Source organism: Eptesicus fuscus, chromosome 17, assembly GCF_027574615.1.
Source record: "Eptesicus fuscus isolate TK198812 chromosome 17, DD_ASM_mEF_20220401, whole genome shotgun sequence".
Classification (NCBI taxonomy): domain Eukaryota; kingdom Metazoa; phylum Chordata; class Mammalia; order Chiroptera; family Vespertilionidae; genus Eptesicus; species Eptesicus fuscus.
Window position 1 is genome coordinate 45,667,669 of NC_072489.1, and position 16,279 is coordinate 45,683,947.

The 16,279-nt window shown below is 52.4% G+C and overlaps 1 protein-coding gene across 3 annotated transcripts in view; it reads right to left on the bottom strand.

Moving 5' to 3' along the window:
* ITPRIP (inositol 1,4,5-trisphosphate receptor interacting protein) overlaps positions 1 to 5,194 on the bottom strand; it is a 51,193-nt gene extending 45,999 nt beyond the window's left edge. For 2 of the 3 annotated variants that reach the window (XR_008558779.1, XM_008144280.3), the window contains exon 1: positions 4,950 to 5,186. The gene's annotated coding sequence lies outside the window, so the exon portion shown is untranslated. Of the gene's footprint in view, positions 1 to 4,949 lie in introns of all 3 variants that reach the window. The other variant, XR_008558781.1, reaches the window with a different exon arrangement.
* Between the last annotated feature and the right edge of the window lie 11,085 nt (positions 5,195 to 16,279).

Here is a 16,279-nt window from a genome sequence, read left to right on the forward strand (position 1 = left end):
TTTCTCACCCTTCTCTCCCATCTGGCTGCCTGTGGCAGGCCAAGCCTCAAACCTGATCTTCCCTCTCCCGGAGTTGGCTGAAAGGTCAGGACAAGCAGCTTTGCCCTCAGTTCTGAACAAACTACACACAAGGGCACTGATGATCTCCTTCTCACCATCTAGGACAGTCTGGGTCCCTGTGACCTTGTCCTTTGCTCAGACCTCAGAGGAGGGAGCAGTGGTACTAATGGGGAAGCTAGGGTCCCAATTTGGCAGAGACTGTGGATTCTCGATTGATCTCTACTGTTTTTAAGAGCTCAGATGAGCCAGAGTGTCAGTCTGTGCCAGGCACTGTGCTTAGCTCTTTCCATGCATGCCCTATGCATTTCACTGATGATGAAACCAATGCTTGGAAAAGTCAAGGCAGTTACCTCAACACAGAGAACACCCAACCACTGAGCAGTGGAGCCAGGATGCAACCCAAGTTTGCCCTCCTCCAAAGCCTGCCTGGGTTGCAGCTTACTGAAGGTGGGCCACGAGGGGGCCTGGACAGAGATAAGGGAGAGCCCTTTAAATTCAAAGAGGCCAACCAGGATGCCCAGGCGGCTGGGGGAGCTAAAGTAATCACTTGCCTTAGGACTGCCTGACTCCATGCTGCACAGGGGCTGCCGTGTGGTGGCCAATCCTGGCCCTTCCACTTCCCCCTGCAGCCGTGCAGATGAGGGACCAGGTTCCTTTTTTTGTGGTTGGCTACCTATTGACTCATCCAGGCCACCTGACTGCCCTCTTGATTTGCATCTAGCATTTACCCCTGTGGCCTGAAACTCCCACCCTAAATCTGTCCAGTAGTTAAACTAATGCAAATGCAACTTGAGTGGCTGGGAGCTAAAACTTATAATGCACTAAGCAAAATAAATAAAAATTGCTAAATTACAAAAGAGAAAATGGGGAAATCCTACCAGGTAAACACTGACTTTGGGGAACTGACCAAGGGAATGCACACAGCCAGGATGACCGGAGTACTGGTCTACCTGGCAGGCATTTCTCCACTAGTAAGAGGTCTACAGAGGCAAACAAAGCCCCGTGCTTTTGGACATCACTCCTCAACACCCGCCCCCCCCCCCCCCCCCCATCCCACCACCACCACCTTGACTCCAGCTTTGTTAAACACAAGCTGCCTTCTAATCTTTGGTTTCCCACGTGGCTTGCTCAGGATGCAGGGAACAGATAGCATCCAGTCTGCATCACAAGGTCTCCTTGCAAATTCATAAACTAGCATTCTGGTCTGTATACCCACTTTTGGGAGCTTTCTCAAGGTGACTCAATAGCCCAAGTCCAAACCACTCTGGAAATTGTGGAGATAGGGTTTCTGAGTGGGCACAACTAAGAGCCAGACCCTGGGACGGGTCTCATGATTCAGGTAAACACTACCCTTATGGGAATTTGCGGGGCCAGCCCTTCCCAGGAGACATTAAGACATCAAGAGCCCGGCCGCTGTGGCTCAGGTGTTGAGCATTGAACTATGAACAAGGAGATTGCAGTTCGATCCCCAATGTGGGGCGTGCAGAAGGCAGCCAATCGATGATTCTTTCTCATCATTGATGTTCCTCTTTCTCTCTCTCTCCCTCTCCCTTCCACTCTGAAATTAATAAAAATATATTTTTTAAAAAGTCATTGAGAATTCCTTTGACGGGGGGTGGGGGTGGGGGCGTAGGAAGTTTCAGGACAGCAGCAAGTCTCCCCTAGTAACAGCATGTTTAGACACTTCCCACTTTGTTCCATTCCTGGGGGAGTTCTCTGCCTAGGTGAGGGCTCCCATGTAGCTGTGGCCTTTTCCCTCTGTGCCACACCCAAGTGGCACTTACTCATCACCCTCATGCCAGGCCCCAAACTGGATTTGCCACCTCACACCACCCAGTTATTGAGAAGTCCTCTGATGCTTGGGGCAGGCCTGCCATCAGTCATCAAGGCCGGGCCTGCCTCTTTCTTTCTGTGCCTTTCTCCTGCCAGATGAGTTTCCTATCTTTTCCTCGGTCTGAGCTGAGAGTGGGTATTTCTTCCCTTGATGAAGAAAGAAAAAGGCAACTGCTCTTCCCTCTTTCCCCCCATAAGAGACCTCAAGCAAATGGTTTTTAAGCTTAACCTGCTTCTTGTGCTGGGAATGCTGCTCAGTGGTTGGGACTCAGCTTCCAGGCTCCTGAACACTTTACTGTGCCTTAGTTTCCTCATCTATAAAATGGGGATAACCATACCTAATGTCATAGGGCTACGGTGAAGTTTAAACAAGTTAATACAGGCCACGTGGGTGTTTTTTTTTTTTTGGGGGGGGGGGGGGAAAGCCCAGAAAGTGTTAAGTCCTTAATGACTGTTGGTTATCAAGGCTGCTGTGTATGGCTGGATAGGTGGTGTACTGCTCAAGAACACCCGGTAGGGTGGTGAGGATAGATCCAACTCACGTGCAATTTGCCCAGCTAAGTGCCGAGGCTGTGTCAAGATGGGACTCCTTTCTCTAAATGGCACTAAGGAAACATCTTGTCGCCTATAGAGGGAGCACCTTCTTCTAATTCTCACAAAGGACGGAACAGGCTACCAGCAGCCCTGGAGGTTATTCTGATCAGCTCTCAGCATTCTCCTGGCGATGTCCTCCTCCCCAGCAAGCCTGGGTTAGAGGGGAGTCCAAGATGGACTGGTCTCAGCTGTACATAAGGTCCTGCGCCTCAGCTCCCCAGCACACCGGGTGCGCTTGCCCCCACCTACGACACTTCTGGGTTAAAGCCTTCCCCCCAAAGCCCCACAGGCTGCCCTACTACCTCATCCCCACGGAGGGGACTCTCAGCCCCAAACATGGAGTCACAGAGGCTTAACCTCTGAAAGGACTCTCTCCTCGGTCACTGTCAATGGCCACTCGTCTCTGCTGAGTGATGGGCAGCGCATACCTGCTGAGGAGCTCTAGTTGGCAGGTTCCTTTTGACTTCTGAGCTCCATTTCCCTGCTTCTCCTAACCAGTGAGTCTCTGAGGCCAGGCAGAACAAGTCTTTTCTCAAGTGAGAATACTTGAGATTCCTAAAGGTCACAGCCCTGAGCCACCAGGCCTCTTATCCTTAGGGGAACTATTGCCTGTTCATTCCTTTCTCCCTCACAAGCATACCTTCCAGAACCTGCACACCATTCCACCTTCCCCCACGGTGGACACGTACCCATTTGGCAGTGGTATCCTTCGAAAGAAGAGACATTACGGAGGGAGTGTCTGTACTCCAGTGGACTAACTCTACTCTTGCTGGGCTCTGTGCCCAGGATGCTTGTCACTGCCTCCCACCAATATGTGCACCCCCTCCATCAGACAGAAAACCGCCCCCCCCACCTTCTTTCTCTTTATTGATCCGAGGAGTTCAAGAGGGAAAAATACAAAACTAGGTTCCTCCCAGATAGTACCTTCTCAGATGGACAAGTTTGCCATAAGTCTCAACCCCGAAGTTCCTCCCTGAACTTGCCCTTGGATAAAAAGTCCACCCACATACCCTCTTTGTTTTCCTCATGGGCACTGCAGAAGTTGAGAGCCTATTCCTCCTGGAAAGGTGACAAGTTCTGGGATGATGGGCATCCGGTTAAATTTCAGATCCTTGTCCCCTGCCGGCTCGAGCTTGGAACTGCTGCATCTTTGACAGTTCTGGAGCTAGAGGATGGCACTCCAGCAAAAGCCTTTCCATCCACCCAAGGGAGGGAGAGAGCAGAGTCAGTATAATCACTTCATGGTTTACCCACAAGTGGAAACCACGAGGTTCAGAATGGCCTGGAGCAGCAGCAGCAGCCGACACAGGGAATTAGCAAACAATGAAAGCCACTTAGGCAGGAGGCTGGAAGGAGGACTCAGAAGCACGGCCTATTATGTTATCAGTGAGGAGGTGACAGGCAGCCATTCTACAGTGTGCCGTGCCATTTACCAGTGTAACCTGGACCGGGGACTTGCACAGGGCACCGATCAGCTTTACCTGACAGCCTCTCCAAGGCAGAACGGGTTTATGAAAGGAAAGGGCCCTTGGTCACATCCAAAAGAGGAACAAGAAAATGGAATACAACTCCGAAACTGATTGAGATCCCAAAGGCCGGGGACCAGGCTCTGCCACGTACCTGGTGCTCTTCTAGCTTTGAAAGGAGGCTCCTTCTCACACCAGGCAGAGTGGGAAAAGCAACGTGCTATTACTGAGAGTAAAATATTTTCCCTTCCTGGGGCAGCATTTTTTTTTTTTAAGAGAAAGACCTCCAATCGGAAGCCCTGCCCCAGAGCTTTCAGGTGGCACAGAAAGGTGGAGACACTGGGAAAAGGTTGGCGATGGGATTGGGTTGAAGTTATGGGTCAGGTGGCAGAGACTCTGCAACCCCAAGAGAAAGTTCTGCGCAGCGTGGGGTCTCCTCCACTAACAGTCTCAAAGAGGAAGCGGTGGGGGCTTGATCCGGCCCCAGAAACCTCACAGTTTCACTACTCTAAACGGAGAAAGAATAAGCAAGCTTCACTCCTGCTCCCTCCTCCCAGGAGGGGGAAGAAAGCGGGAAGAGAGCTGGCCGGTCTTTCAGCCGCAGGACTCTGCTCAGACGGTGAAAAGTAACGGATCGCCGGGCAGGAGGAACAAAGACGTGGTCCCGCTTCGGGGCGCCTGGAAGAGGAGCCGTCCGCCCGCGATGGGGGCTGGAGCCGAGAGTGAAACGCGGGACCCCGCGCAGCGCGAGGAGGAATCGTGAACCGCAGAGGACAATGCGCCCGGGTTGGCTCGGGCGCTGCACAGGGTCTCCAGAGTCAGCCCCATAACCTGGGGACCCTAGGAGACCACCTCGTCCCGCAGGCAGCCCCGGCGCCCCCCGCCCCAAGACGCCATCTCGGCGCAGCTCCGCCTCGGCCCCCGTGGCCATCGCCTCCTCCCACCTTCCACCCACGAGGAGGGCGCAGAGCCTCGCGGCTGCCGGCACGAACTTACCTTTAGCCTCCGTCCCGCTCGCCGTCGCGGGAGGACCGCGCGGGCCCGGCTGCACTCGGGGTCCCCGGGGCCTGGGTGCCGCTGTTTGCTGCGTTTGCAGCGGAGGTCCGGGTGGGCGATTAGACGATCGGGGGCGGAGACACCCCGGCCTGCTCCCGCCTTCTGGCCTCCATCAGCCGCGCTCTAAAGGGCTTCGCAGTTACTCATTTCCTGGATGTCACAGAAACTTTTCCTCCTTATAAGAACAAAACACCCGCCTCTACGCTCCGCCGCAGCAGCTCCTTAAGGAGGAGCGCGCGAGTTAGGGACGGCGGGCCCAGGTCCGCCGCGGAGGTCTGTCCATGGACCCACCCATGAACTCCAGAGGGGGCAGCAGAACTGGAGGGTGACCAGGAGGGACGGGGTCTGGCCATCAGAGTAAACGGGGGCGATGGGATGGGGAGTCCGGGAGGACTCCCTTAAAAAATCGGTCCCAGTGGATGCTCACCTACCGTGCGGTTTTCCGCCCGCGCATTGTTTGGGAGTTGGGTTCCAGGGGCCACCTCTTTTGTCCTCTGGAGGGAAATATAAATACATGAAACAGTGCCGGCCCTTGTCTCCCTTTCGGCTTGAAAGGCTTAAAATAACTCCCCAAATTTCATGATAAACGAAGGCATCTTGCCTTTCTCCCCTAGCAGCGAAGCACAAAGGAAAGCGAGGATTCAGAGGCTTTTATCTGCAGAGGGCGCTTTCGTTTCCAAAGTCTGGTTACAGTTGTGAAGTTGGTTCGACCTCTCTTTTAGACGCCAGGGAACTGAGGCCAGGAGGGCAGCACCACCCTGGTGGTACTTAGCGGGTTGAAATCCATAACCTATGATCTTGGGGACCTGCCCAGATTCCACAGCCAGCAGAGGTGACCACGAAGGGCTGAATTAATCCTACGTAAAGTTGCTTTGAGGGAGTCAAACATCAGTGAAGGCAGGTTGGGGATATTAGGAGAAAACCCAAGTGATTATCACCATTGTTACTCCCCCCCCCCCCAGGGCCCAGACCTCCCTCCGGGGTCTGAACCTCCCTCCCAGGACCCAAACATCCACCCAGGGCTCAGACCTACATCCGTGTCCCAGACCTTCTTTTAAGGGCCAACAAAGTCATCCCGGGAACCAGTCCTCAAACTCAGTGTCCAGTCCTTTATCGGAGTCCAGAACTCCATAGTAGTCTAGACTATTCCATCACCCAAAGGTCCAGCCCCTGACCCAGACTTCCACCAGGGGCCCAAGACACCCTCCAGTGCTCAGAACTCCCTCCCAGGACCCATACCTCCATCTGGGGCTCAGACCTCCATCTGGGTCCCAGACTTTCATGCCAGTGCCCATATGGCCATTCCGGGGCCCAGACCTTGAATAAAGCATCCAGTCCAGTAGTGGAGGCACAGACCTTCATCTGTAGTTCGGACCACCATTCCTTGACCCAGAGGTCCACCCCAGAAGCCAGACCTCCTCCTAGGACCCAGACCTCCCTCCAGAGCTTAGACCTACATCCAGGTCCCAGACCTTCATGCCAGAGCCCAGAAGGCCATCCTGGGGCCTAGTCCTCTAACCCAATGTCGAGTCGTTTATCGGGGTCTACACTTCCACAGTAGTCCTGACCACCATTCCATGACCCAGTGGTCCATCCCCTGTTCCAGACCTCCACCAAGGCCCAGACTGCCCTCCAGTGCCCAGTCCTCCGTCCCAGGACCCAAACATCTATCTGGGGCTCAGACCTACAGCTGGGTCCTTGACCTTCATGCCGGGGCCCAGACCTCGAACCCAGTATCTGTCCTTTATTGGGGTCCTGACTTCCACAGTAGTCCAGATCATTCCATGACAAGAGGTCCAGCCCCTGGCCCAGACCTCCACCGGGGCCCAGACCGCCCTCCAGTGTCTAGACCTCCCTCTGGGTCTCGGACCTACATCCGGGTCCCAGACCTTCATGCCAGGGCCCAGAAGGCCACCCCGGGCCCAGACCTAGAACAGAGCATCCAGTCTAGTAGTGGGGGCCCAGACCTCCATCCCTAGTCCAGACCACCATTCCTTGACCCAGAGGTCGAGCCAGGGCCCCTCCCCCCTCCAGTGTCCAGACCTCCCTCCGGGGCCCTAATCTCCCTCCCAGAACCCATCCATCCATCCAGGGCTCAGACTTACATCTGGGTCCCCTACCTTCATGTCAGGGCCCTGAAGGCCATTCCAGAGCCTAGTCCTCAAACCCAGTATCCAGTACTTTATCGGGGTCCTGACCTCCACAGTAGTCTAGACCACCATTCCATGACCCAGCGGTCCAGCCCCTGACAGAGACCTCCAGACAGGGCCAGAAGGAAAAATTCTAAAAATAGATCCTCTGGCCCTTGCCCTGAGTTACTCTTGTTTTCCAGCTTCTGCTGCTACTTACAGCTCCTTCTGCTGCTACTTACATCAGGCACAGTGATGGCAGTTTTGGGGGACCTGCGTTTGGGGGTTTGGCGGGGAGAGGTGAGAGGAGAGGTAATCTGGGGGAATAGTCTCGAAAGACATGTGTTTTTACAAAATGTCTGCAAGTTGAATGAGTGGGAGAAGGGGACACTAAACTGAGCGTCACTATGCTAACTTGTAATCCTTGGGGTAAGAGTTGAGGGTTATGGATGCTGGAATGCCCAAGTGAGTGCTGGGAGGCTCTGTGGAACTGTCATCAGCAATTTCTAACCGGCTGTGCATAGTTGTTTATATAAGGAACATTGATTAGATTTGTTTTTCTTTTTAAGCTGATGATATCCCTCGGTGTGGTCTCCTTCATTGGCTTCCCTCTGCTCTCAGCACAAGGACCACTGTTCTAACCTGGCACATGAGCCATTCATGAGCTGGCGTCTACTTATCTCCCCAACCTCATATCTCAGTTCATGTTCCACACCAAACTCCTGCACTTCTTGGAACGTGTGCTTCTCAGAACGTGATGCTTGGTTTGTTCCCACCCACCTTGGGTTTGCACATGTGCTCTATCTTCTGCCGGCAACCTTCACCCCGCCTCTTCCTCCATCCTGTCACCCTCAATGCACATTAACTCCCCTGCTCCTCTCCCGCCCCCCTCGCCCCCCGCATATGTACTCAGTTTTCCAGTCTTCAGGTGTCAGATTGGACGATTTCTTTTTTAGGGAGTCTTCCTGGATTAGAACCCCCCTCTACCCCCCAAAGCAGTTTCCATAGCACTTTGTGATTGCTCTAGAAAATAAAGACAGGAAAGTACAAAGGATTCTCTTTCTGGGAACACAAGAGGCCAAGAAGTCAGGTAACCTCTGCTTCAAACACAGAAGTGCTGAAAAAAAATCAACATTTGAAAGAAAGAAAGGGGAAATCTCTAGGTATGAGATAGGAGGAGGGACCTCTCAGACACATAGGGTTATCTGCCAGGAATATAAGCCCATATGGCCAAGGACTGGGAGGTGAATACCCACTCAGGCCTTGTGTTCTAGAAAGGTAGAGATCTGGACTTGAGAACCCTACTTAAATCCGGGACACTGGAAAGACTCTTAGTGACTGGAGGACGAAAAAATACCAAGAATCCTCCCACTGGTCCAAGGCCACAATGAGGAAGTTTGTGGTTTGTCTGGGGCTCTGGATGAATTTTTTAAAATAACTGCTAGCGAAACTGAAACCAGAGTTTGCCGATGCCATTCTTGGGTGTGAGGTTCCAGTTTACACTTCCCATGTGCTGAGGGAATTCTGAAGTCAACACCGAATATAAAAGCTGGTTCCAAAGTGACCCCTTTGGTCCTGTCAGAAGCAAATGCAAAGTCAGTTGTTTATTCTGCTCTTTCCCAGAATGAAGAACTCCCATGGACGATGAGTTTATAATAAGAAATTATAAACCAAAGTAGGAAATGAACTACATGAGGGATGGATCAATAAAGAGAAGAATTAGCCCCTTAAGAACTTGAGACAATGGAACAATTTGCAAGAGACAATAGGATAGTTATGTGCAAAATAATTACAGAGTCAAAATGATAGAACATAACACTATGAAAAAAGAATAAGCAAAGTTCAAAAAGAACAAATAAGACATACAGAAATAAATATTTAGTCATTTAGATTTTCAAACCTCAATGGTTGGAATTTTTTTTCCCATTAAGTCAGTAATAACATATCAGCCAAAAATCCAATAGAAATAACTCATTAAAAAAGGGGGGAAAATGAAGAAAGTACTAATCTCATTTAAAAATACTGTTTTAGAAACCTTAAATAAAATATTAACACAGAATCCCAGCAGCACATCAAAAGAATATTACATCATGAATAGATAAAAAAAAAAAGAAAAATGGAAAGATCATCACCATAGATGCTGAAAAGCCATGAGATAAAATTGGCACCCAAATGTAAATAAACACTTTTGTAGCATGATAAAAATGAGAGATGAAGTTCACTCCCAAAGCCAATATCATGCTTAATGGGGAAATAATAGAAACCTTCATGTTCAAGTCAGTGCAAGATAAAGAATTCTTCTTTTATCGTTTTTTTTTAAAAACTTGTAATTAAGAATGTGTTTGGTTGCAAGTAGTAGAATATCTGACTATAATTTTATGTGCCTAGGACTATAAGAGATTTAAACAATCAGGGCTTTATTTTTAGGTCTGTAGATAGGTAGCTGCAATTGGCTCAATGCTTTGATAGTTTGGGGACTGGTCAAAGTTATGTACACTTACTGTTTTATATTATTATTATTATTATTATTTTTTTTTAAATTTCTTTATTGATTAAGGTGTCACATATTTGTCCTCATCCCCCCATTCCCATCCCACCCCTCTCCCCACGCATGCCCCAATCCCCTGTTGAACTTAACCGTTGGATAGGCTTATATGCATGCATACAGGTCCTTTGGTTGAACTCTCCCCCTCCCCCCCACCCTCCCCCTACCCTCCCCTATCCTCCCTCTGAGGCCCGATAGTCCGATCGATGCCTCCTTGCTTCTGGTTCTGTTCTTGTTCCTCAGTCTATGTTGTTCATCATTTCCCCTAGATGAGCGAGATCATATGTCACTAGATATATACTAATAAGCACTGAATGTGAGACGAGCAATAATAGTTATGCTGACAGGCAAATGAATCAGTCTGTAGCGAGCTTCCCCCTGGACCAACAGTTCTTTTGAGACTCAATTTCAATGTCCAGTAGTTCCTTATGTGTACATGTCAGCACTGACCCCCCAGCTCTGGATGGTGGACAAATGGCGGTAACGGAGGTCCGACTCCCTCTGGTTTGGTCTCGGCCGAACCCAGGGGCACGGCGTCACCCGGACTAAGGGGCACGTGGTCTCACCCATACCCAAGGGGCGCGTGGTCTCACCCGGGCCTGGGACCCAGCCTCACCCGGATGGATCCAGGGGCACACGGCCTCACCCGGACCCAGGCTCTGGCTTCACCCGGACCCAGGGACACTTGGCCTCTCCCAGACCCAGGGCCACTTGGGCTCACCCGGGCCTAGGTGCACGAGGCCTCATCTGGATCCAGGGACACATGGTCGCACCCGGACCCAGGGACGCTTGGCCTCTCCCAGACCCAGGGCCACTTGGGCTCACCCGGACCTAGGTGCACGAGGCCTCATCTGGATCCAGGGACACATGGTCGCACCCGGACCCAGGGACGCTTGGCCTCTCCCAGACCCAGGGCCACTTGGGCTCACCCGGGCCTAGGTGCACGAGGCCTCACCCGGATCCAGGGACACATGGTCTCACCCGGACACAGGGACGCTTGGCCTCTCCCAGACCCAGGGCCACTTGGGCTCACCCGGGCCTAGGTGCACGAGGCCTCATCTGGATCCAGGGACACATGGTCGCACCCGGACCCAGGGACGCTTGGCCTCTCCCAGACCCAGGGCCACTTGGGCTCACCCGGACCTAGGTGCACGAGGCCTCATCTGGATCCAGGGACACATGGTCGCACCCGGACCCAGGGACGCTTGGCCTCTCCCAGACCCAGAGCCACTTGGGCTCACCCGGACCTAGGTGCACGAGGCCTCATCCGGATCCAGGGACACATGGTCGCACCCGGACCCAGGGACGCTTGGCCTCTCCCAGACCCAGGGCCACTTGGGCTCACCCGGGCCTAGGTGCACGAGGCCTCACCCGGATCCAGGGACACATGGTCTCACCCGGACACAGGGACGCTTGGCCTCTCCTAGACCCAGGGCCACTTGGGCTCACCCGGGCCTAGGTGCACGAGGCCTCACCTGGATCCAGGGACGCATGGTCTCACCCGGACCCAGGGACACTTGGCCTCTCCCTGACCCAGGGCCACTTGGGCTCACCCGGGCCTAGGTGCACGAGGCCTCATCCGGATCCAGGGACGCATGGTCTCACCCGGACCCAGGGACGCTTGGCCTCTCCCAGACCCAGGGCCACTTGGGCTCACCCGGGCCTAGGTTCACGAGGCCTCACCCGATCCAGGGACACATGGTCTCACCTGGACCCAGGGGCGCTTGGTCTTTTCCAGACCCAGGGGCACGTGGCCTCACCCGGGCCTAGGTGCTCGAGGCCTCACCCGGATCCAGGGACACATGGTCTCACCCGGACCCAGGGACGCTTGGCCTCTCCCAGACCCAGGGCCACTTGGGCTCACCCGGACCTAGGTGCACGAGGCCTCATCTGGATCCAGGGACACATGGTCTCACCCGGACCCAGGGACGATTGGCCTCTCTCAGACCCAGGGCCACTTGGGCTCACCCGGGCCTAGGTGCACGAGGCCTCACCCGTATCCAGGGACACATGGTCTCACCCGGACACAGGGATGCTTGGCCTCTCCCAGACCCAGGGCCACTTGGGCTCACCCGGGCCTAGGTGCACGAGGCCTCACCCGGATCCAGGGACACATGGTCTCACCCGGACCCAGGGACGCTTGGCCTCTCCCAGACCCAGGGCCACTTGGGCTCACCCGGGCCTAGGTTCACGAGGCCTCACCCGATCCAGGGACACATGGTCTCACCTGGACCCAGGGATGTTTGGCCTCTCCCAGACCCAGGGCCACTTGGGCTCACCCGGGCCTAGATGCGCGAGGCCTCACCTGGATCTATGGACCCCTGGCCTCACTCGGACCCAGGGGAGCGCGGCCTCCCCCAGACCCAGGGGCGCTTGGCACCTCCGCAAGAGTCCCGCCTCTCCCCGCAGGCATCTGGGTCTCCCACGGGTCCCCAGAAGCTGGATTTCAGTGTGATGGAGAGCTAATCTCCCCTAGGTTTGGAACAAAAGCCCCTTTCCCCCGCCACCAACCAGACCCACGCGCCTCCACACCTCATCCCCTCCGATTTCGCTGGTTTCCTCTTCCCTCTTAGCTATAAATCTACCATTCAGCCATCTCTCCTGTAGTTCTGGATGGCAGAGGCTCTGTCCTCCATTCGTGCCCCTGAAATTGCTGTGCGCGGTGGAGTTCGCAGTTCCTTTGTTTAACTTAGCCGCCTTCTTGATTCTCCTCTGTCAAAATGGCTTAAAGGGCTTGAATGTAAGATGAGAACTCCTAAGAATCCTCCAAATCGGTGTTGGCAGCCTCCGGGGCCTCGAGGATCTCACTGCGCAGTTCGGCCAGGTCGGTGGCGCGGATGCGCCCCTCCTGCAGAAAGATGGTCTCTTCCTTCACAGAGAGCCGCTGCGCCGAGTCCGCGGCCGCCGCCACAGCAGCTGCTGCGGCGCCCATGAGCCCATGGCCCCGGCTGCGGTGCTGACTGAGAGGAGCAGCCGCCCGGTCTGGGGAGACGCGAGCAGCAGTCGCCACCCTCACTAGTCCATGTTCCAGTTGTATTTCCGAAACTGCCATGTGAGGCAACACCTCAGCCTTCACCTCCGCCGTCATCTTTTTCGAATTCCCCAATTTGTTCTTCTTAATCCCTTGAATTCAGTCAACTCTACTGAGGTCTAGTGGCGCCGGGAGGTGCACGGAGAGGGCGCCCGGGCCTCCGTCCGGTGTGCGGAGCGCGCGGCCCGCGGAACCAGGCGCGCGGGGGCCTCGCGGCGGGGATGGGCGCTGGGCGGCCGCCGGGCTCCGGGCGCCGCTGCCGCCGCGGCGTCCCCAGTGCCCCGGGCCGGGCGGCCTGCGGGGGCGGCGCAGTTGCGAAACTGAGTGAGTATCTACAGTTAAGTCTTGATTGTTGTTGGTGTCACTAGGAGGAATTGTCCTCCAGGCCAATTGTCCATGAGGACCCTCTTTGTCTATATAGGAAGAGTTGCTGTGCAGGAGACATGAGGCTCCTGTGTCTGTGTCCCTCTGTATTCCTTGCAAACACCTCTGAGAGAAACGCGCCCTGGAGTTTCGCCCGCTGCCTGGAACTGGGTTTCAATGTAGTTGGAACTGGGTCTCAGCGCAGTCTGGCGCCTTTGTCTCCTTCCCAGCAGGGCCGTTCAGTGGCGCAGGCAACAGTCCCTCCTCTGCGCGCCCTCCCGTGTGCGCCTCTGGAGCCGCCGCTCCTCTGTGCCTCTGCCCCACAGGCCAAATTCATTCCCCCAGCATGTGCCTGGCTTCCCAGGGTTTCGCCCGGAACTGGGGTTCAGTGCAGTCGGAACTGGGGTTCAGCCCGGTCCGGAGCCCTTGTCTCCTTCCCGCTAGGGCAGTTCAGTGGCGCAGGCAACAGTCCGTCCTTTGCGCCCTTTCCTGCGCGCACCTCTGGAGCTCTGCCTTCCGCCGCTCCTCTGTGCCTGCGCCCCACAGCCCAGATTCATTCCCCCAGCCTGCGCCTGGCTTCCCAGGGTTTCTCCCGGAGCGGGGTTCAGTGCAGTCGGAGCCGGCGCTCAGCGCAATCCGGAGCCTTTATCTCCTTCCTGCCAGTGAACGCCGGCCAGGCCGTCAGCCGCCCCTTCCTCTCCGGCTCCATCCTCCCCGCAGGCGCGCGTGCTCGTGTCTCCGTCCGTTTCTCCATACCTCAGGCTTTTGCGGCTCCCCCGACTGTCCCCGTGGCCTTCTCCTTCTCCCCAGCTGTGGGCATTTCAGTCCGCCAGCTTTCCTGTGGTTCTGGACGATGACCGTTCTGACCTCTAGTTGTATTTTTGAAATTGTTGTGCCCGGCTGCGGGTTAGGTGTTTAACCTATGGCGCCATCTTGGTTTCTCCCACTTACTGTTTTAATACGGTATGTTGCAAAATTGTCCTCTAAAGGTGTTTCACCGATTTTGACTCACCAATTAAATATGAGAATGCCTGTTTCTCTAAATCTTTTTCAGCATTGGCTAGTTCCTGATTTTAATTAGTTTGCTTCTTTTATAGGTGAAAAAAAAAAAAAGATCCCAATGTCTTGATTTGCATTTCTTTAATTACAAGTGAGGCAAAATGGAACATTTTGTTAAATGGAACTTTTCTGTTTATAAATAGTCAGTCATAAATTCACCTATTTTTCTGTTGGCTTGTTTTTCATGTGGTTTTTCATGATCTTAGGTGCTAGTTATGATTTCAAATTCCACAGTGAGAGGTGAGATGTGATAAACACTGGACCAGCCGTGGGCAGCTACACACTGTACTTCACCGTCAGGAACATTGGCAATAAAAACAAAAGAACAAACATGGGGACAGATTTCCTGTTCACCCCCAGCTGTGGTTATCCCAGTAAATGGAATAAAATACATGACAATGGGAGAGACAGGAAGCCAGTGTTAGTTATGAAGGGTCTGATGGATGGAAAAAAAGAACATTTTCCTTGATTTGGCCAATTTCTCACCATCATGAATTCACCTTTGCATGCAATTTTGAGAGATAATAACAAGTTGGCTTACAGGATGTATCATTGGAACAGACTGCTTGGCTGAGACCTCAAAGGTGTCAGTTGAACAGGATGGATGATTTGCCATTGGCTATTTCTTTACTCAAAGTCTGTCCTGGGAACTCCTCCACCTCCTCCAGGCATGTTGGAGCCAGCAGGGCCTGTAGAGATTATTTACCAACATAAATGAAGCCCGGAGAAGTTAGGTCACATATAAAGGTCACCCTTTTGCTTAGAGACAACATAATAATAGCTAAAACTTACACTAGGTACTAGGCAGTACTCTAAGCACTTTACAAATAACAACTCATTTAATTATCATCATAACCGCATACAGTAGGTGTCATTAGCATTCCCATTTAACAGATGAAGAAATGAGGCCTAAAGAGGCTAAGTAACTTACCCAAGCACACACAGCTAGTAAGTGGCAGAGTTAGGATTTAAAACAGAAACTTGGCTCCAGAATCTTGTCCTTAGCTATGATTCTAATATCATGTTCATAGTAAATCCCCTTCAAATGTACAGCACTGAATTTCCCCACAAATGAAATTACAATAGTTAGAATATTTTTCAAACTGTTTTGAAAGTGCACTTTACCTTAGAACCCAATATACTTATACACAAGGGAGTTATAATAGAAAGTTTCTTTAAAAATAATCCTTAGGTTTACTATTTGTGATATACCCTGGAATATTCCCTCTTTTTCTATTCCATCTCTTACCCTTTTTTTGAGAAAAATTACAGGTTACCATGTATTGAGTCATGATCTACAGTTTGAAAAAATTGCTCCTTTAAAGCAACCTTGTTGCTCACAGCTCTGTTATGACATGGCAGCTCTTAGTGGCTTATACATGTTAAGTTTCCATCCATACATCGCTTAGAGTAGGAAAGATGCTCAGATAATTTCTATCAAGCTCATTTCTGGTCAGTAGGTATTTATTGGTCTCCCAGGAGTTAATGTCTAAAGATGAGACACAGGGGCTTTAAAACAAATCACCATGCTGTAATTTTAGGAAAACCTTCATCCATGTATCTAGTCATTCAATAAATATTTGAGCACCTACTATATGGTAGGCATTGTGGAAAACTATGGCCAGTGGGCCAACTCCAGGGCAACACCTGTTTCTGTAAATACAGTTTTACTGGATCACAACCACGCCCATTCATTTAAGTATTGTTGGTGGCTGCTTTTGTGCTATGATGGCAGAGTGGAGTAGCTGCTACAGAGACCATGTGCCCCACGAAACCCAAAATATATCTTAATCTGGTCCTATACAGAAAGAGTTTGCGGACTCTGGTATTAGATTCTAAAATATAATGGCATTTTAGATAGGTCTCTGCCATCCTGTAGATTTGAAGTATCCTGCTTAGCTTAAATTGGGTTTCAAGCTCCTTGGGGAGGTGGGGGTTGGGATTTGTTCAGGCTTTTTGCTTCCCTCGAATTGCCTCGGAGAACACCTGTTCACAGTAGGAGCTCAGCAGGCATTCTCTGCTGCTGAAATTATTCAGTAGATCTGGCAGCAGATATTGGAAAGAAAGCAACCTATTCCTTTAACATAGCAAAGAGTTTCATTTTATAGATGTCTATCTTTGCTGCAATGAGAAGCAGGGCATC